General features: G+C 41.1%; 1 protein-coding gene across 21 annotated transcripts in view; it reads left to right on the forward strand.

The window, feature by feature from the left end:
• TCF4 (transcription factor 4) overlaps window positions 1-15,219 on the forward strand; it is a 361,587-nt gene that overhangs the window by 102,693 nt on the left and 243,675 nt on the right. For 2 of the 21 annotated variants that reach the window (XM_049112469.1, XM_049112468.1), the window contains exon 1: window positions 3,999-4,043. The exons of 18 other annotated variants lie outside the window; for them this stretch is intronic. The gene's annotated coding sequence lies outside the window, so the exon portion shown is untranslated. Of the gene's footprint in view, window positions 1-3,998; window positions 4,044-15,219 lie in introns of those variants that run through there. One more of the 21 variants, XM_025422196.3, reaches the window with a different exon arrangement.

The raw sequence follows: 15,219 nt of genomic DNA on the forward strand, positions 1-15,219 counted from the left end.
AGTGAGCATAAAGAGGCAAATGTTTCCCTTTACAACGACCATATAAGAGATTATTTCTATCAGGGGATAAAACATACATGAAGTCTGATTGTTTCACTGCGTTTTTACTCTAGAAATCATTGAGCTTGAGATTTGTACATTAACTCCTGTCTCCTCGTGTGACTGGCAAGTGTTTCAGAGTGTTAAGGGTACTGATCTGCCTGTTTCTTGCTGAATCATAACCCACGCTTGCATATTTGTGACACGAACTATTAAGTTGTGGGGGAAAATGTGCTAAGCTAATCTTTGTGGTGTACCTGTGGTTGAATTTCTTTAGTAACAGTAGAACAAAATTTTGAATTTCTATCCTATGACATCATCCTTCTCAAAGTCATAGGAGGACTACCGGTTGTGTTTCACAACCTGAGGAATTCTGCTAGTGTTTTGGTATTTTCTTGTGTGCACATCTGAAGAGCTAAGGGCCCAGCCATACAATTAACTAAGACTATATCATGTGCTTTCTCCCTGCCCTGCATGCACCATGTGGGCTGGAAAGTAAACAAGACAAGGTTCTTGTCTTTATGCAGCTTATTGTTCAGTGGGGAAGAGAGAAATCACTTGAGAATCATAAAAATGTGAAATTCCATCTGTGACAAATCTAGTGGAAGAGAAGGACAAGACACTGGATTTAGAAGACAAGGAAAGCTTCCTTCTAGGAAGTGATGATTCAGCTGAGAGTTGATATGAGAGTGAAATAGGCCAAGTGGGGAGGTGGAGTAGTGGGAGTGGGTTGGAGCTTCTTCTGTTAGAGGAAACACATCTCAGGGTCTGCAGAGGAGGGCCTGCTTGAGTAGGGTGTGCTTGAGTGTTGTTAGGGGACCGGGATACTGGAGGAGAAAGCAAGGGCCCGTGGGTACATGACCAAAGTGGCCTTGGTGTCCATAATTAAGAACTTTTCTCTTATCCTGACACCAAGGGGAAAGGTGTTGATGCATCAAAGGAGGGAGCGGGATGATGGGATTCGCGTGTCCGTTTACAAAGACCCCTTTGCCTATTCACTGCACGCTGTATACTAACGCACCAATGGCACTTGGGGCTCTATCTCCAGTTGTGGTTGTCTCACTAACATATACTCCATTTCCTCCTCCGTGTCCTCGTAGTTTCTGTGGGATCACTACATCTCCGGGGACATCCGTGATTGGACTATACCGATCAGGGTAATCCTAACTGCGTGGCTGTGCTTCTTAACTTGGGTCATCGTTGCAAATCCACGCAGGTATTTTGTGGCTCTAGAGATCGGTTCCATAATGGTTCCAGTCAAGGCAAAGTGAGGAAAAATTGTGTTCTTTCGTAAATCAAACTCTCTGCAAAGAAGTGGAGGAAATCCTATGACCGTGATGGATTTCAGCTTTGGAGTGAAGGTTATATGAAGGTGGCAGAGTGGACATATGAGAGCGAACTTTAGTTTTGTTCATCCTAAGATCTGCTTTATCTCTGGATTTTCCACTTACCTGGCTTGGTAAATTCTCTTTATAATAAAGGACTTTTAATTAGATTGTGCCTGAAATTACCTTAATCTAGTTCTCTGTTCTGAGCTCCAGACCCACTTAGTCAGTTACTTTGTTGAAACTTATACTTGGGTGACCAATGACACCTGGAACACAAAATGTCTAAAGTATACTCTCTCTTTTTTTTTAACCACCCTACCTCCAACTCTGCACAAATATCCATCAGACAAAAGCCTGAGAATAATCCCTGACTACTTGCCCTACCTTCCCAAGTTAGCTGTCAACCCCTGCCTATTCTCTTGCCCCAGTGTAATCCTGAATTGTCTGTTATCTCTGCTACAGCAGTAGTTTCTCGTCTCTAATTATTCTCTTTCTCTCCAGGTTCTCACCTTAACAACCATTGTCCCCATGGCTACCATTTCCAAAATGTAAATATGACCTAAGTGCTTTTATACTGTGGTGCCTGCCTGCAGTCTTTACAGTGAACAATAAATTTTGTAGTACTTTGTCTTCCTCTGGCCCTGCCCAGCTTCTACATTTCTTCATTGGTGATCGCTGCAACTTTAATACCTTTATTCTCAATGCTCGTAGTGTGCCTTGCCGTTCCCTGCATGGGGGATGTTCTCTTGTGCTTCAGTGCCTTTGCACGTTTGTTTTTCTGTCCTTGGAAGGCTCTGGGTCTTGTAAGATGGCCAAACACCAGTCAGGCAGAAAAGGAGTGATGATGTATTACCAAGAGGGCAAGCACCCACTGTCATTTTAAGTCACCCTTGGTACCAATGTCTTCTGGGATCTCAGGCTGCACCTGAAACCTGTTGATATTTCCTAGCTTGTCTCACACCCCAGGCTCATACCCAAGCCTGACAGCAGCTGTTGATAGCAGTCGTTATTGAACTAATGTCAGAGGCCTCTTCTGAATGCAAGAGGTATCCCAGTTCCTCCTAAACCCAGGCTGCTGTGCCCACAGTTCAGCCCAGGAGAGAACAGACTACCTTGGTGAGGACAGGTATATGAGAAAGTAGTGATTTAAAGATCATTCATAACTTCTATTCCCAGGCACACGTCTATTTCTCGGGACAGTGCACTGGGTAATCCTTGAAAGGGCGTCTCTGCAGAAGATTGGCTTGGGTGTGTGAGAAAAGGATGGTGAGAAATGTGGGCTATATTATTAAGTCGGCTCAGTGGGGGAGGAAAATGAGAAACAATGAAAATAAAGGAGAGGAGGGGCTTGTCTGAATTCTGATGTTTTTAAGGAATAGTTTTCTGTGTTCATGTGAATATACGTTTGATACTCTGAGAAAAAGAAATCCAGATGCCCTTCATTTTTGCAAGCAGCCTCGGTTATAGTGTGGGGCACACAGGCCACAGGATTCTTTGCCAATCACTTAACATTGAGAGGCCTGATTTTTCATCTGTATAATGAGGGTAATGCAGTGTGCCTCGGTAGTGACTGTAGGAATTAAATGAGGCGGTTTGAGTAAAAATTTCTCACAATGAATGACTGTTTTCTTTGGAGTGGTGAGAAATGTTTAATAGTCTGCTTGTCAAAAAAAAAAAAAAAAAAAAGCCTGTATATGTGATGTTTGCCAATTTCCATAGTGTAAATGACCTCCCCGAAGCCAGTTCTGAGTTCCCGGCATGATGGCATTGAACATGGGGTTGGGAGGATGAACACATAGGGCGGGCAGTGCTCACCAGGATGCCACTGTCTTCTTTTGCTTTTCCACACCCTGAACTGCCAGGATCTGGCAAGTGATGATTCTAGTTTGTATGAATCTCTATTATCTCAGATTCCATAATATTCATCATTCTTCTTAGTAATCATATACTGCTTTGCATTTATCTCTGATTGTTTTCCCAATCTAGACTATGTATTTTGGGGAGAAAGCCCTATTTTAGATTGGTTTTTGTATCCCTTTGGTTCAAATATCATACTATGATATTAGTAGTAATCATAGTAAAAACAGGAAGTTATTTCCGCACCCCTCCCCTCCTTTTGAGATCCTGCCGTGCTCCAGAGTCCATGGAACGGTTTTCCTAAATTATCTCTAATCATCGCAATGGTACTGGAGGGTAGATGCATTCATTCCCATTTTACAGATGAGCATACCCAGCATGTGAGAAGTCAAAGAATTTCTCTGAAATCACACAAGTATCGAGCAGCTCAGCACTTATGGCTGAAAGATAGTGGTTGGGAGAGAAGAATGGCTAATGAATGTATTGGATTTATTTTCTTGAGACAGACAAGACTGAGCAGCCTGAGAACATTTGGTGCTCAGAGGGAGGAAATGCTAAGAGGGGAAAACAAGTCTGAAAGGGAGAGAAGGATAGTTCAAAGGCCAGTTTCCCCTGCTTCACAATCCTGACTAGTGCCAGCTCTAACTGCGTATGTTTGCTTTGCTTGGAAGAGAGAATCCTAGCGCCAGAATTCTCGGAAGTCTGTTTTGGAGGATGCATTAGTCAGGGTATGCTAATTGCTGGAACAAACAACCCCCAAACTTCAGTAGCTTAACGCCGCAAAGGGCTCTTTCCCGCTGGTGTCGCAGATCCACGGAGGTAGGCCGAGCTGCCTGTAGTCAGCCCTTGGGTCTGGGTCCTTCCATTCCTTAGCTCTGCCTTCAGGGCCTCAGGGGTTCCCTAGGTTCTTTGTAGGCAGCTGAACAAAGTGGAAGGAGAACGTGCTTGGAGGCCCACTTGGGAAGTTTGAGGGGCCAGGCCTGGAAGAGGCAAGCATCAGTTGGCTCGCATCCCTTGGGCCCAGGCTCTGTCCCCTGGCCCGCGTGCCTGCCCAGGAGGGTGGGAGAGCTGCAGGCCCGCGCTCAGGGGACGAAGCAGCGGGCTCACGGACACAGCCTCAGCTGGGCCACAGTGGGTTGCGCCGGGGACGCGAAGGTTTGGTGTCCACTGGTTTTCAGGGGTCTTGGATTTTCAGCGGGGCGCTGCGGTGGGCACCGGGTTGGAGGCCCGCTGATGGCCTTGACCTGTGGAACTTGTTTACCTTCTCTGCAGAGAAAGGTAATAACTAGGGCGCCTTTCAGGACTCACTTGGGACACAGAGGGGAGTCACCAAGAGGGACTGACCTGTTAACTTCTAGTTAGGACTTAGGATAGGCCAACAGGAACCATTGCTCATAGGTTGACCTCGAAACCTGCAATATTGCTGAGGAGGAAAGGACAGATGCCAAAGCAAAACGGAAAAAGAGTAAAAGAGTGATGGGAAGTAGGCTGTGGGCACTTTTTCTTTGAAAACCCGTTGCCATGCTTCATGTAATCGAATTTCATTCCTTCTAATGAAGCAGTTTGTATAAATAACATGGGGGCTTTCCACAAACCGAATATTTAATATTTCCTTTTTTTTTTTTTTTTTTGCCTTAAAGATGGTAAGGTTTTTTATTTGTAGAACAGATGATATTTTTCATTTCGACTGATTAGATCTCCCGATGCTATACACTGGTGGCCTCCCCTCTGGTCTCAGAGCCTTGAATTAAAGTGGGCAAAAGAAGCTGAGGGGTGGGTGTGCCTTTTAAAGATAAATTACAATGTTGTTGATACAACAAGGAGAATTCGTTCTATCCTGTTTTTGCATTGTCTATATATTGCTTTGATTTCGTTCTGTGTCTCTGAGGCTTGCAGTATTCCTTTCTTTGGCTTTCTTGTTTGTAACTGCAGATTTAGCAGTTTCTTTTGTGTACCACTTGCCTCCCAGAATTTGGCCCAGCAGTTCTGAGTAGCTGAACGATTTATCGAGGACAGATCAGCTGAAATGTGGCTCAACTTGAGTAAAGCAGAAGGAATGACATAAGGTTAGGTGACTGATGTGTGAGTTTTTGAATTTGATTTGGTTTTACATGGAAAGGTTGAAGCAATGATCCATGTATTCTAATAAAAATCATCAGTACAAATCAAATAAAATCTGGCTTAGTGGCTATTTTCCCACTGTATCACTCATGGCTAGCCTGTGCTGTTACAGACCGCATTTGGCAGGCTCTGTTTTTTTCCTACAACAAAATCTTAAAGTAGTATCGCAATCTTTGCTATGTTAGGAAGGCATCTTTTCTAATCAAACTTTCTGCTAATCTCATCAGATAAATCATTATTTTCTACTGACAGCTCCGGCTTCCCTGGACCCCTTCCCTGCTTCTTGTTTTCTTTCGAGATGCCTGGTTATTGTCATTCTTCAGGCCTTTGCTTCTATCTCCTTTCAAACTAACGACATTTCTTCCATTCCTGAGGAAGAGTTACAGCTTTTCGCCATTCCACGTAGTGGATTTGTAAGAGCAGGACGTCGCAGCTGCTCATCCCTCTCTGACCAGTACTCCCTGGCTATCAGATGGGCAGAGGGCAGGCTGCATCCAAGTTGCAGACCTACCAAAGAAAGCCATGTGTATTCCTGTGAATTTGATGCCATTAAGCTTGAGAAAAATACCAGTTGATTCTTCCTAATGCATTTCCATTTCTTCCCCCAAGAAGCTGGACGAGGAAATTCATGCAGATGCATTTTGGCTGCTTCAGTTATGAGAGTGTCTCAGGCACTTGAAAGTGAAAGTAAGAGTAGCAGTGTCTTTGGGGAAAGCTGTAGTCCCATTTTTTTTGTCATTGCAGACCTGCCGTCACAGTCCTGGTCTTCCTCAAACTAGTGCCAAGCTGTGTTATGGTGGTGAAATGGTCTTGTGTACAATGCAGGGCAGCGCAGGGGGGAGACTAGCAATAGTGTTTTCACTGCTGACACGACTTGGGAATGCATATTCCTACTTACCAAAGCTCAATCATTATACTCTCCCAACTTTTCCTAGTTCAGCAAGGATTCTAATAAGCTTCTACAACTATTCTGATACCTGTTGGTCAAGCTTCTATTGTGTAGGCCAGTTTTTCTCTTTTGATTTTTGTTTTGTTTTTATGCTTTTGAAAGATAGCGTTGGTGTGCTCATGCTTAAGTATACAATTCCTTTGGATCCCAGTTTCATGCTTGCTAGGATTCTAGATAAATCGTTTAAAATGACACGAATATAAAAAACAGTTTGGGAAACAGGATACAAAAGTGTGGTTACCTTACTGTGAGCTAAAAGTTAAACCCTTCAAGTCACCAAGGCAGACTTCTGTATTCTGATCAAAAGCAAGGTGATGTCAGTTGAACAAGTCGCAACATCTGGGAACCGTTTTAAACACCATCATTATATCAGGAAACTATTAGTAAATTCAAGTGTGTGTATTGTATATGTGTGTGTACGCCGATTTTACACACACGTGCGTGTGTACTTACAGACACAGAATTTATTAATTTTTAAAGATTTTATTTATTTATTCATGACAGACACAGAGAGAGAGGCAGAGACACAGGCAGAGGGAGAAGCAGGCTCCACGCAGGGAGCCCGACGTGGGACTTGATCCCGGGACCCCCAGGATCAGGCCCCAGGCTGAAGGCAGGCTCTTAACCGCTGAGCCACCTGGGGATCCCCCAGACACAGAATTTATAAGCCCAATAAGAAAAGCCTTTGCCAGTGTCTTCCTAGGCATTTGACTGAGAGAGATTTGTAAGGGTGATTTTCTAAGCATTTATAAGTTGGAGTTGAAATCCACCAGCACTGTTCAGTTTATAAAATGGCACGGGCTTTGCCGCAAGGTTAAAGGGACTATTTTGACCTTATATTGCTAACAGTACATTGATTTAATGAATAGTGTATGATATGCATATGTTCCGTCAGTGGCCAAGTCCCACTTACAGTCTTTCTGTCTTCGAGCTTTTCTCTTCACTTTTTGTTCATTTGTATACCTGATTCTAAATGTGAGAATATGTGCTTTTTAAAGTGTCAGTTTACTTCCCACTTTTAAAAACTTTTAGATCTGTTTCCCACTTTTTTTTTCTTTTTGCCAGTCTATGGAAATCACTCTAATTTTTTTCCTGACTGTCATAAGTGTGCCTGTCTATCCATTTGATCTTAATTGGAAAGTGTTACAGCTGCGGTGGATCTCCTTTTTACACGGTGATTTATGGAATGTGGTGGAAAGAGACAATGAATGGGTAGCCATTCAGGGCAGCATCTACTCCAGAATGGATTATTTAAGTTGGCTTTATGCATCATGGCATTGGTTCGCAAGTAGGGTGCTCACTCCTGGCTTCATTTTGGCCAAATTCCTTCCAAGCTAGTAGTCTATCTTCATTTATTCTGGTCTCTATCCTCTCCAGCTCCACAGAGGTCACAAGGCTACCACTAAGAATTATATCCACTGAGATGTCACTAGAACCTAAACAAGCATTCGAGGACTATTTCTTACCCATTCAGCTAGAACAGACGTTTTTAGTCAAGGTTTACATTTGTTGCCCCAAATTTCTGTGGTTTTCAAAACCAGTTGATCACAGGACCAGAGGATATGTAAGGCTACCTAGAGAACTGGTATGGGTTGTCACTGGCACAAGGGTGGGGGAGTGTGGGTACTGAGGGAATTTTCACTTTTTACTTCATACGCTTTTGTATTTTAATTTTTTTTCAATAAGCACATAATTGCAAGTTGGTTGTAAGATCATAAAGGATCTCCCTATAGATTGCTGATTAGTTGCACAGGGGAAAGTTGTAATCGTGCAGTGATGAATTCCCATGATAACTTCACCAGGTGATGATATGAGCATCACAAGCAAAGGGGGCAGACCACCCGGTCATCGCGTGGCTCTGCCTGTGATCTCCCTGGGAAGACACAAGGCCGCTTTTGTATTATGATAGTCACCTGAATAGAATCATGAGGAAGCATCAGATAAACCCAAATTGAGAAACATTCTCTAAAATAACTGGCCTGTACTCTTCAAGAATGCCAAGGTCACTCAAAGAAGGTCTGAGGAACCGTTTTAGATTAAAATAGATGAAAGAGAGCTGATGGTCAGATGCAGTGACTAATCCTGGATTCCGTTTGCTTTTTGTTTGTATGTTTGTTTTTTGTTCTTGGTTGAGTGCATTTATTATACTCGAGATCGAGGGTCATTCATGGAATGAGTTGCAGGTCATCTTGGCTAAGTGGCAGCACCGTGGCCACCACAAAAGGGGGACCAAGTGCCACATTGGGGTATGGAGTATGGATCAGATAGTGTCGTATCAACGGTCAGTTCTCTGGCTTCGATAACAGCTATTGCTTTTGTTCTTAGGAAATGCACACGGGAGTACTAACATGATAAAAGGACCTAAGCGATATGACCTACTTGTGGATGGTTCAGACACAGCAAATGACGTAGTTTTAAGTGCATTGTAATGAAAATCAATTTAAAATTAAAAAGTAGAGAAGTATAGGAAAAATCTAGAAATATTTCTTGCCTTGACATCAACTCTTGTTTTTTTTTCCTTGATCGGGGGGCCAGGTAGGGCTAGGACACCTCTCTTTCTTGTTGTTTGTTTGGTTGAAGGTCCCGGATGATTTTGGTGGTCAGCCACATTTGGGAATTATAACCCTCCATTGTATGTTATCCCTTTGAGAAAGAGTTTGCGAGACTCACTTGGAGAGTGACCAGGTGCCACTGCCTAAGTAGCAGAGACTCCCTCAAAATTGGAGTGAAAGGCTGAAAATCGATTTTCTGTAGTTTGGGGATGCGAACATGGTGTAATTCAGGTTCTCTGTGGGTTTCAGTGTGGTCGGCAGGTCTTCGGTCAACCAGGTGACTTACTGTTCTTTAAATGCCACAAAACCTAGATGTCCTTCCTCCAATTCCATTCTCTCACAAGTCCGATGATCAAAGTCGCACTGTATGCCTGAGTATCAGACTGTAAATTTAGGCAGAATGCATCCTGTCGAGCCCATTAAGTAAAATAAAGAGATTTTCCCCTGATCCAGGCTATTACAATTTCACATTTGCAAAGTATTTCAAATTCATTTTTAATGGACTGCTTCCCTTCAAATACATGTGGAGATAGATTTATAAAACTGTAAACAGTTTATGCATTTTTACAGATTTCCATTGTATGTGTTTGATACTGATTTACCTCTTTTTAATTGCAACAGAGATAAAGAATTAGTAGTTTAAAACAGTAGGAACTACATGTTCTGCTGTGATCAAGGAATTAGATAATCTGGCTTGTTTGCTTAAGGGGTCTGTATCTTGAGACTTTTATAGGGCAGTATTAAAGCTCTGAGCCTTCTTATTATGCCAATACCCAGAAGATTGCTTTAATGAGAAGTAAAGGGCCTTTTTCCAATTACAAGGGAATAACTGTATTAAGTTCCTGTGTTATGTCAACCTGCTTTGATTTGATTACTGCGAAAGAAATGGATTTATCTGTCAGTGTTACTTAATTAAGCCTTCTCATTGATGTTTTGCAGAGTAATATAGTGTGGTTTGCACATTTGAGCCTAAATACAAAGAAAATTGGCCTAAAACTAAGGCATGACCCCTGAAGATAACATGTAAGATTGATTGCTTGTCATTGCCAGGTCAGAGGCTGCAGTGTTAACCACAGGTAGAAGACTGGGATGTTGAAAGGATAAAATAAAAATTAGTTTATGGGACCGTGCAAGAAAACTGTATTTTAGGGAAGATTTTTGAATATTTAAAACTCTTTGGCTTCACGGGTATCAGTGAAGCATCTGTAAATAAGGGATGGGATGAGAAAAGACTAGAAGGAGCGGAGGCAGTAGACTCGGTTAGAGTATGAAAGGAAATAGAAGAAGGAAAAAGCACAAGGAACGGATGCCGTTTGGGAGAAGTGGACCATTGTGGTGATGCAGAGCAATTACAGCCTACAAATATTTCAATTAAGCCAGCAGTCCTTTTCCCAGAGCCACACGAATGGCACCCTAGGGAGAAAAGAGGTATGGGGGAAAAACAGAAGAAAGGATAAAACTGTTATATGTTTTATCTTGGCTTTTCCCCCCCTGCACTGAAATAAATTTAATGAATCAATTACCAAGTAGGCATTTAAAAAAATCAATTTGTGTATCAAGTCATTACAGTACTATGGACTTTGCAACATAAAAATTACATGTATGATTTGAAAACTGCATGCATAATGACTTGTACATAAGAGTTATATAGTCTCTTCTATTAGAAAATGAGGCATATTGTAACACTTTTGTTGTTCTTTAATATTTTTAAGGTATCTTTCATTTCTCACACTTTGTGATGTATATTTGTAAATACATCTTTAAAGGTACTAATAAGCACCTAGTTGAAAACTTCCCCTAATATGCTCACTTTTCATTTAGATATTTTGAGGCTGATCTCTGTAAAATTGGAGTTAGATGCTATGTTGGTTTTTTTTTCGAAGTCTTTTGATTTGGTAGCTTGTTTCTGATTGTTACTCTCACCTGATCTAAGCTAAGAACATGGTTTTAGTAAGATTGAATTTTATTAACTGCTTTTAGATTAGTTAGATTTCAAAAACTCCAAAGAGGCAAATACAATTCATATTGTATTCTTGCCTCAAGTTACTCATGGCTCTCCGCTTTCTGGGCTCTTGCTTAGAATGATGAGATCTTGGGGGGCATCTGGGTGGCACAGTCAGTTAAGCTGCCAATGCTTGGTTTCAGCTCAGGTCATGATTTTAGGCTTGTAAGATTGAGCCCCTCGTAGAACTCTGTGCTCAGTGTGGAGTCCGCTTAGGGCTCTCTCCTCCTCCTCCTGCCACTCCTCCCCTCTGTGTGCTTGGTCTCTTTTTCTAAAAATAAATAAATAAATAAATAAATCTTTATTTAAAAAAAAAAGAGTGATGAGACCTTGGAAGGATTAACGGGTTAAGAGGAAGACTCTGACTGGTTAATTTAAAACATTTGAAATGGAAGGTTGCTAAATAACACCCACCTCTCCGTGTTTCATGTTAGAGTATTCCAGTTAGAATATTATCCAGATGACATGATCTTTGATCCTTCCAAATGATATGGATGGATCTAAAGACTTAAAGGTTACTTTTTTCTCAATTTTATACTTCAACCCTTTAATTCTCAAGAAGGTTTCTGAGTTTCAGAATAACAAGTACCAGCACATTTATAATGCAATAGTTATGCATTGTATTTGGTTACTTTCATGTGATCTGACTTTCTTGTTATATGAAAATGTGTTTACCGTTGTTGTCTTTTAAAGATTTTATTTATTTATTCATGAGAGACACAGAGAGAGGCAGAGACACAGGCAGGGGGAGAAGCGGGCTCCCTGCGAGGAGCCCGATGTGGGACTTGATCCCTAGATCCCCGGATCACGACCTGAACCGAAGGTAGATGCTCAACAGCTGAGCCACCCAGGCGTCCCTGTTTCCTGTTTTATAACACTGCAAAATGCAATTTACTCCATATTTTAAATATATGAGATTAGTTTTTGTTTTTGAAAAATTGTTTTGAACTTGAGGAAAATAATATTCTCTAAAGAGTGTTCTACAGGACATATTAATAATGGAAGTTTACATTGGAGGTTAGTAAAGGCTTAAATAGTGTAATAAATCTTCTCTGATCAAATTTTCCTACTATACTTTCCACTTAGTATTTCCACATTTTGCCTTTTTAAATGCATCTATGTATATCTATATAGAGAACTGTAAGATCATCTTGTACTTGACTTTTTGAGTTTTCAGATTTATTTGGTAAGGAAATCCATTACCACTCAGAAAGGCGGCATTGATGGCAATGATCTGAAAATGGAAAGCCCAGGTCTCTGTTCCTTACATCTGTGATATCTTCAAATTGGTGTGAGATGCCTCCCCACAACCCTCATCTTTTGCTCAATCAGATTTGGAAAGTGCTGAAAGTTTCTTGTTGGTTAGTGCTCGGATCCCTCATTATGAAGCATATCTCGTTTCTCATGGACAAAGAAAGAAGTAATTATGGTGGTGTGGACATTGTCCGTCAATATTTGAAGATTTTCAGCTCTTTCTTCATCTGTACTGGTACTCAAATTTAACTTCAAATTACTCCACTTAGAGCTCTTATTATACGGGGTGCTAATGAAAATGTGCACATCCTTAACACGCTCTTTGCTGATGAAATATTTTGAACTCTAAATTCATCTGGCACTGACGGAGAGCATATGCCATCTCAGTTTGTGTGGAGGGCTCAGCCAAGGGTTCTTCCTGGACTAGGAAATTAGTAGGAGCCACAGATGTACTCAGTCTGTGAGTCTCCATGATGATGTGGAGGCTATTTAATGGTATCCGTTGTTGCAGAGCGAGGGATTTGAGACGGTGTAGACCTCAACATGTCTCAGAGTGATTGTGTCTCTCCAAGAAGAACTTAGCCTCGGTCTCCCAACGCATTCTGAGTGTGTAGGAGCTTTCATCAGGAAGTCAGTCTATTTCTACATGAGTAGGAATTTGTAGACTTTTAAAGCAACTCAAATAAAACACTTCAGTTGTTTTTTTGGCTTCAGGAAACTTTAGGGCCGTGGGTGCTTGGCATGATCTGGGCTGTAAGTGTGGAAAGGACCAATAGACAACTCTAAGTATTCCCTATCAGCAGAGTTAGGTAACTCATGCTTGTTTGTTTCTTCCTCCTCCTCATCCTCTTCTTCTTTTTTTGGTTTTAAAATTTTATTTATTTATTTAAATTCAGTTCAGTTAACATAACACTTGTTATTTCAAATCAAGGTTAAATTTACATAATATTTAGTCTGTGTTCTTAGTTTGGGCCTTGGGTCAGCATATATAACTTTTGACAGCGTGTCATTTATATAGAACACAAACATTTGTTGCAGTGGTGAGAGGTAAAGGGGGTCTTCTGGAGATAATCAAGTCACTAAAACAAATCTAAAAGGTACCAAATTCTCTCTGTGATTTTGCTGTAGAGGTTTGTGGAGAAGATGGGATTTATTCTAAACTTATTGGCTGTTTCTAAAATTCAGGGGAATATTTGAAAATCTCTGGCCTGTTTAGCAGACCTAGGCATCATAAAAATGGGAGGCTTAGATTTCTTTGAATAAATCACAATTTTACAGATTTACATGATTGGATTATCTTAGATTTTGGAGGGTGCTAATAAGTTATGCTCTCATGGGTATGTGTTGGTTACTGAGAATTTGCTACAGACCGGGGACTCCCCTAAGTGTTTAACAAATATTAATTAACTTATTTACTTTAACACTCACTCCTTGAGGTTGGAAATCCTATTATCCCTGTTATCTTGTTAGATACCTACTTTGGATGGGTCCTGGGTTTTTGCTTCTGTTTTCCTTGACCTAAGAGGCCATTAAATTTTCTAGGTTGGCAGATGTCCTTAGGGCAAAAATGTCTTCTCTACTTTACTGGGTTCTAGCTCTCAATTTAATTTTGGCTTGATAAGTGTGTATTATCTTCTCAGCTTATTAGTATCTTAAAGAAGATTTTTAAAACTTGATCCATCATTTTTAGTTTTTTTTGTGGGAGAGTTGTTCAAATATACTAGCCTTCCCTCGTTCCAAGAACGGAACGCAAACCCATTTATTTTGTAGTTGACAAAAGTGAGTTCAGAGAGGCCAGTGACTGGCTCAGACCATAGAGCTGGCTAATGCGGAGTGGCTGGTGAAATCCGAATCTCTGTCCCAACTCCTAGGGCTGTGTTTTCTGACATTTGTCCAGTCTATCTGAGAGTTTCCATCTTGCACATAAACAAAGTGGAGATTTGAGTAATCGGATCTTAAGTCTAATGAATGTGGAAATGGGGAATCATAGAAATGAAAAATTATCTCTGTGTGCCTTTTCTCAAAATGGACTGTTTTGTCCTAGTTCTGTCCAAACTTTGCTTTTGTGTTTTGGTGCTGAAATGTCAGATATTTTAGAGGGGCTTATCGAGCTACTCTAATAGAGTGAAATTTTGTGGCTTGTCAGGTTGCCTCCTGAACCAACTGTCAATCCTGTGGAAGTTGCTCAGTCTGTCCTCATTTAGGGTAAAATAAATGAGAAAAGTCTGGAACAATGGAACCCATTTTAGTCTTTTGGAAGAATAATTTCTGTCATCCACTTGCTTTATCCCTTGCCCTTCTGCTGCCTGGATTATTATTGTGTTTCTGTTATTTATTCCCATCTTGGTTGGAGAGTGACAGTAGGACAAGGGAGAAGCAGGAACTCCATGTTGAGGCAGCCTCTATCCCAGGCAGTTTTTCATTTGTTACTATGTTGCCTTAATGGATTTCCTGAATTATTTGTGTGCTTTTCTCCCATATTCATTGTGAATCTTGTTTCACTCCTTGTTTTGCCCACTCAGTAGCTTGTAGAATTTTGACTCCTCTCTTTTCTTTTCTTTCTTTCTTTCTTTTTTTTTTTTTTATTTTGACTCCTTCCTGGCAAATATCCAGTCCATCACAGTGTACACTTTGATAAGCTCATTATACCTCTGGCTTTACTGTTACCTATTTTTATTTTCCAGTCTCTTGATTTCTTCAAATATTTACTTTTAGATACTTGCGTTGTGTATAATTCTATAATCTTTTGTGCGCTCAAGAATGGGCATAAACTCCCAGCTACTTTCACTGTGCCTGGGAAGACATTTGAGAAGTAGCATTCAAGATGGTCATGGAAAGAAATGAAGCTCTTGCCAGGGAGGACTTTAAAGCGTTGGAAAAGAGCATCCCCTGGCTTTGGCGTTGACAGCACCTGTGTTTGCCAGTTGCTTGGGAGAGTTTCCCGTTCCGACGAAGCCTCAGTGTTCTCATATATGAAATGTGGTACTGTTCGTGCATTAAAGTGCTTAGTGTAGTGGCAGAAACACTGACACTGAAGCTCACTAAATGTTAGCTGCTATTAGTTTTCGAGAGATGGAACGGTTCAGGCAGAGGGAATAGCAGGTACAGAACCATAGA

Source organism: Canis lupus, chromosome 1 (assembly GCF_003254725.2).
Source record: "Canis lupus dingo isolate Sandy chromosome 1, ASM325472v2, whole genome shotgun sequence".
Taxonomy (NCBI): Eukaryota; Metazoa; Chordata; class Mammalia; order Carnivora; family Canidae; genus Canis; species Canis lupus.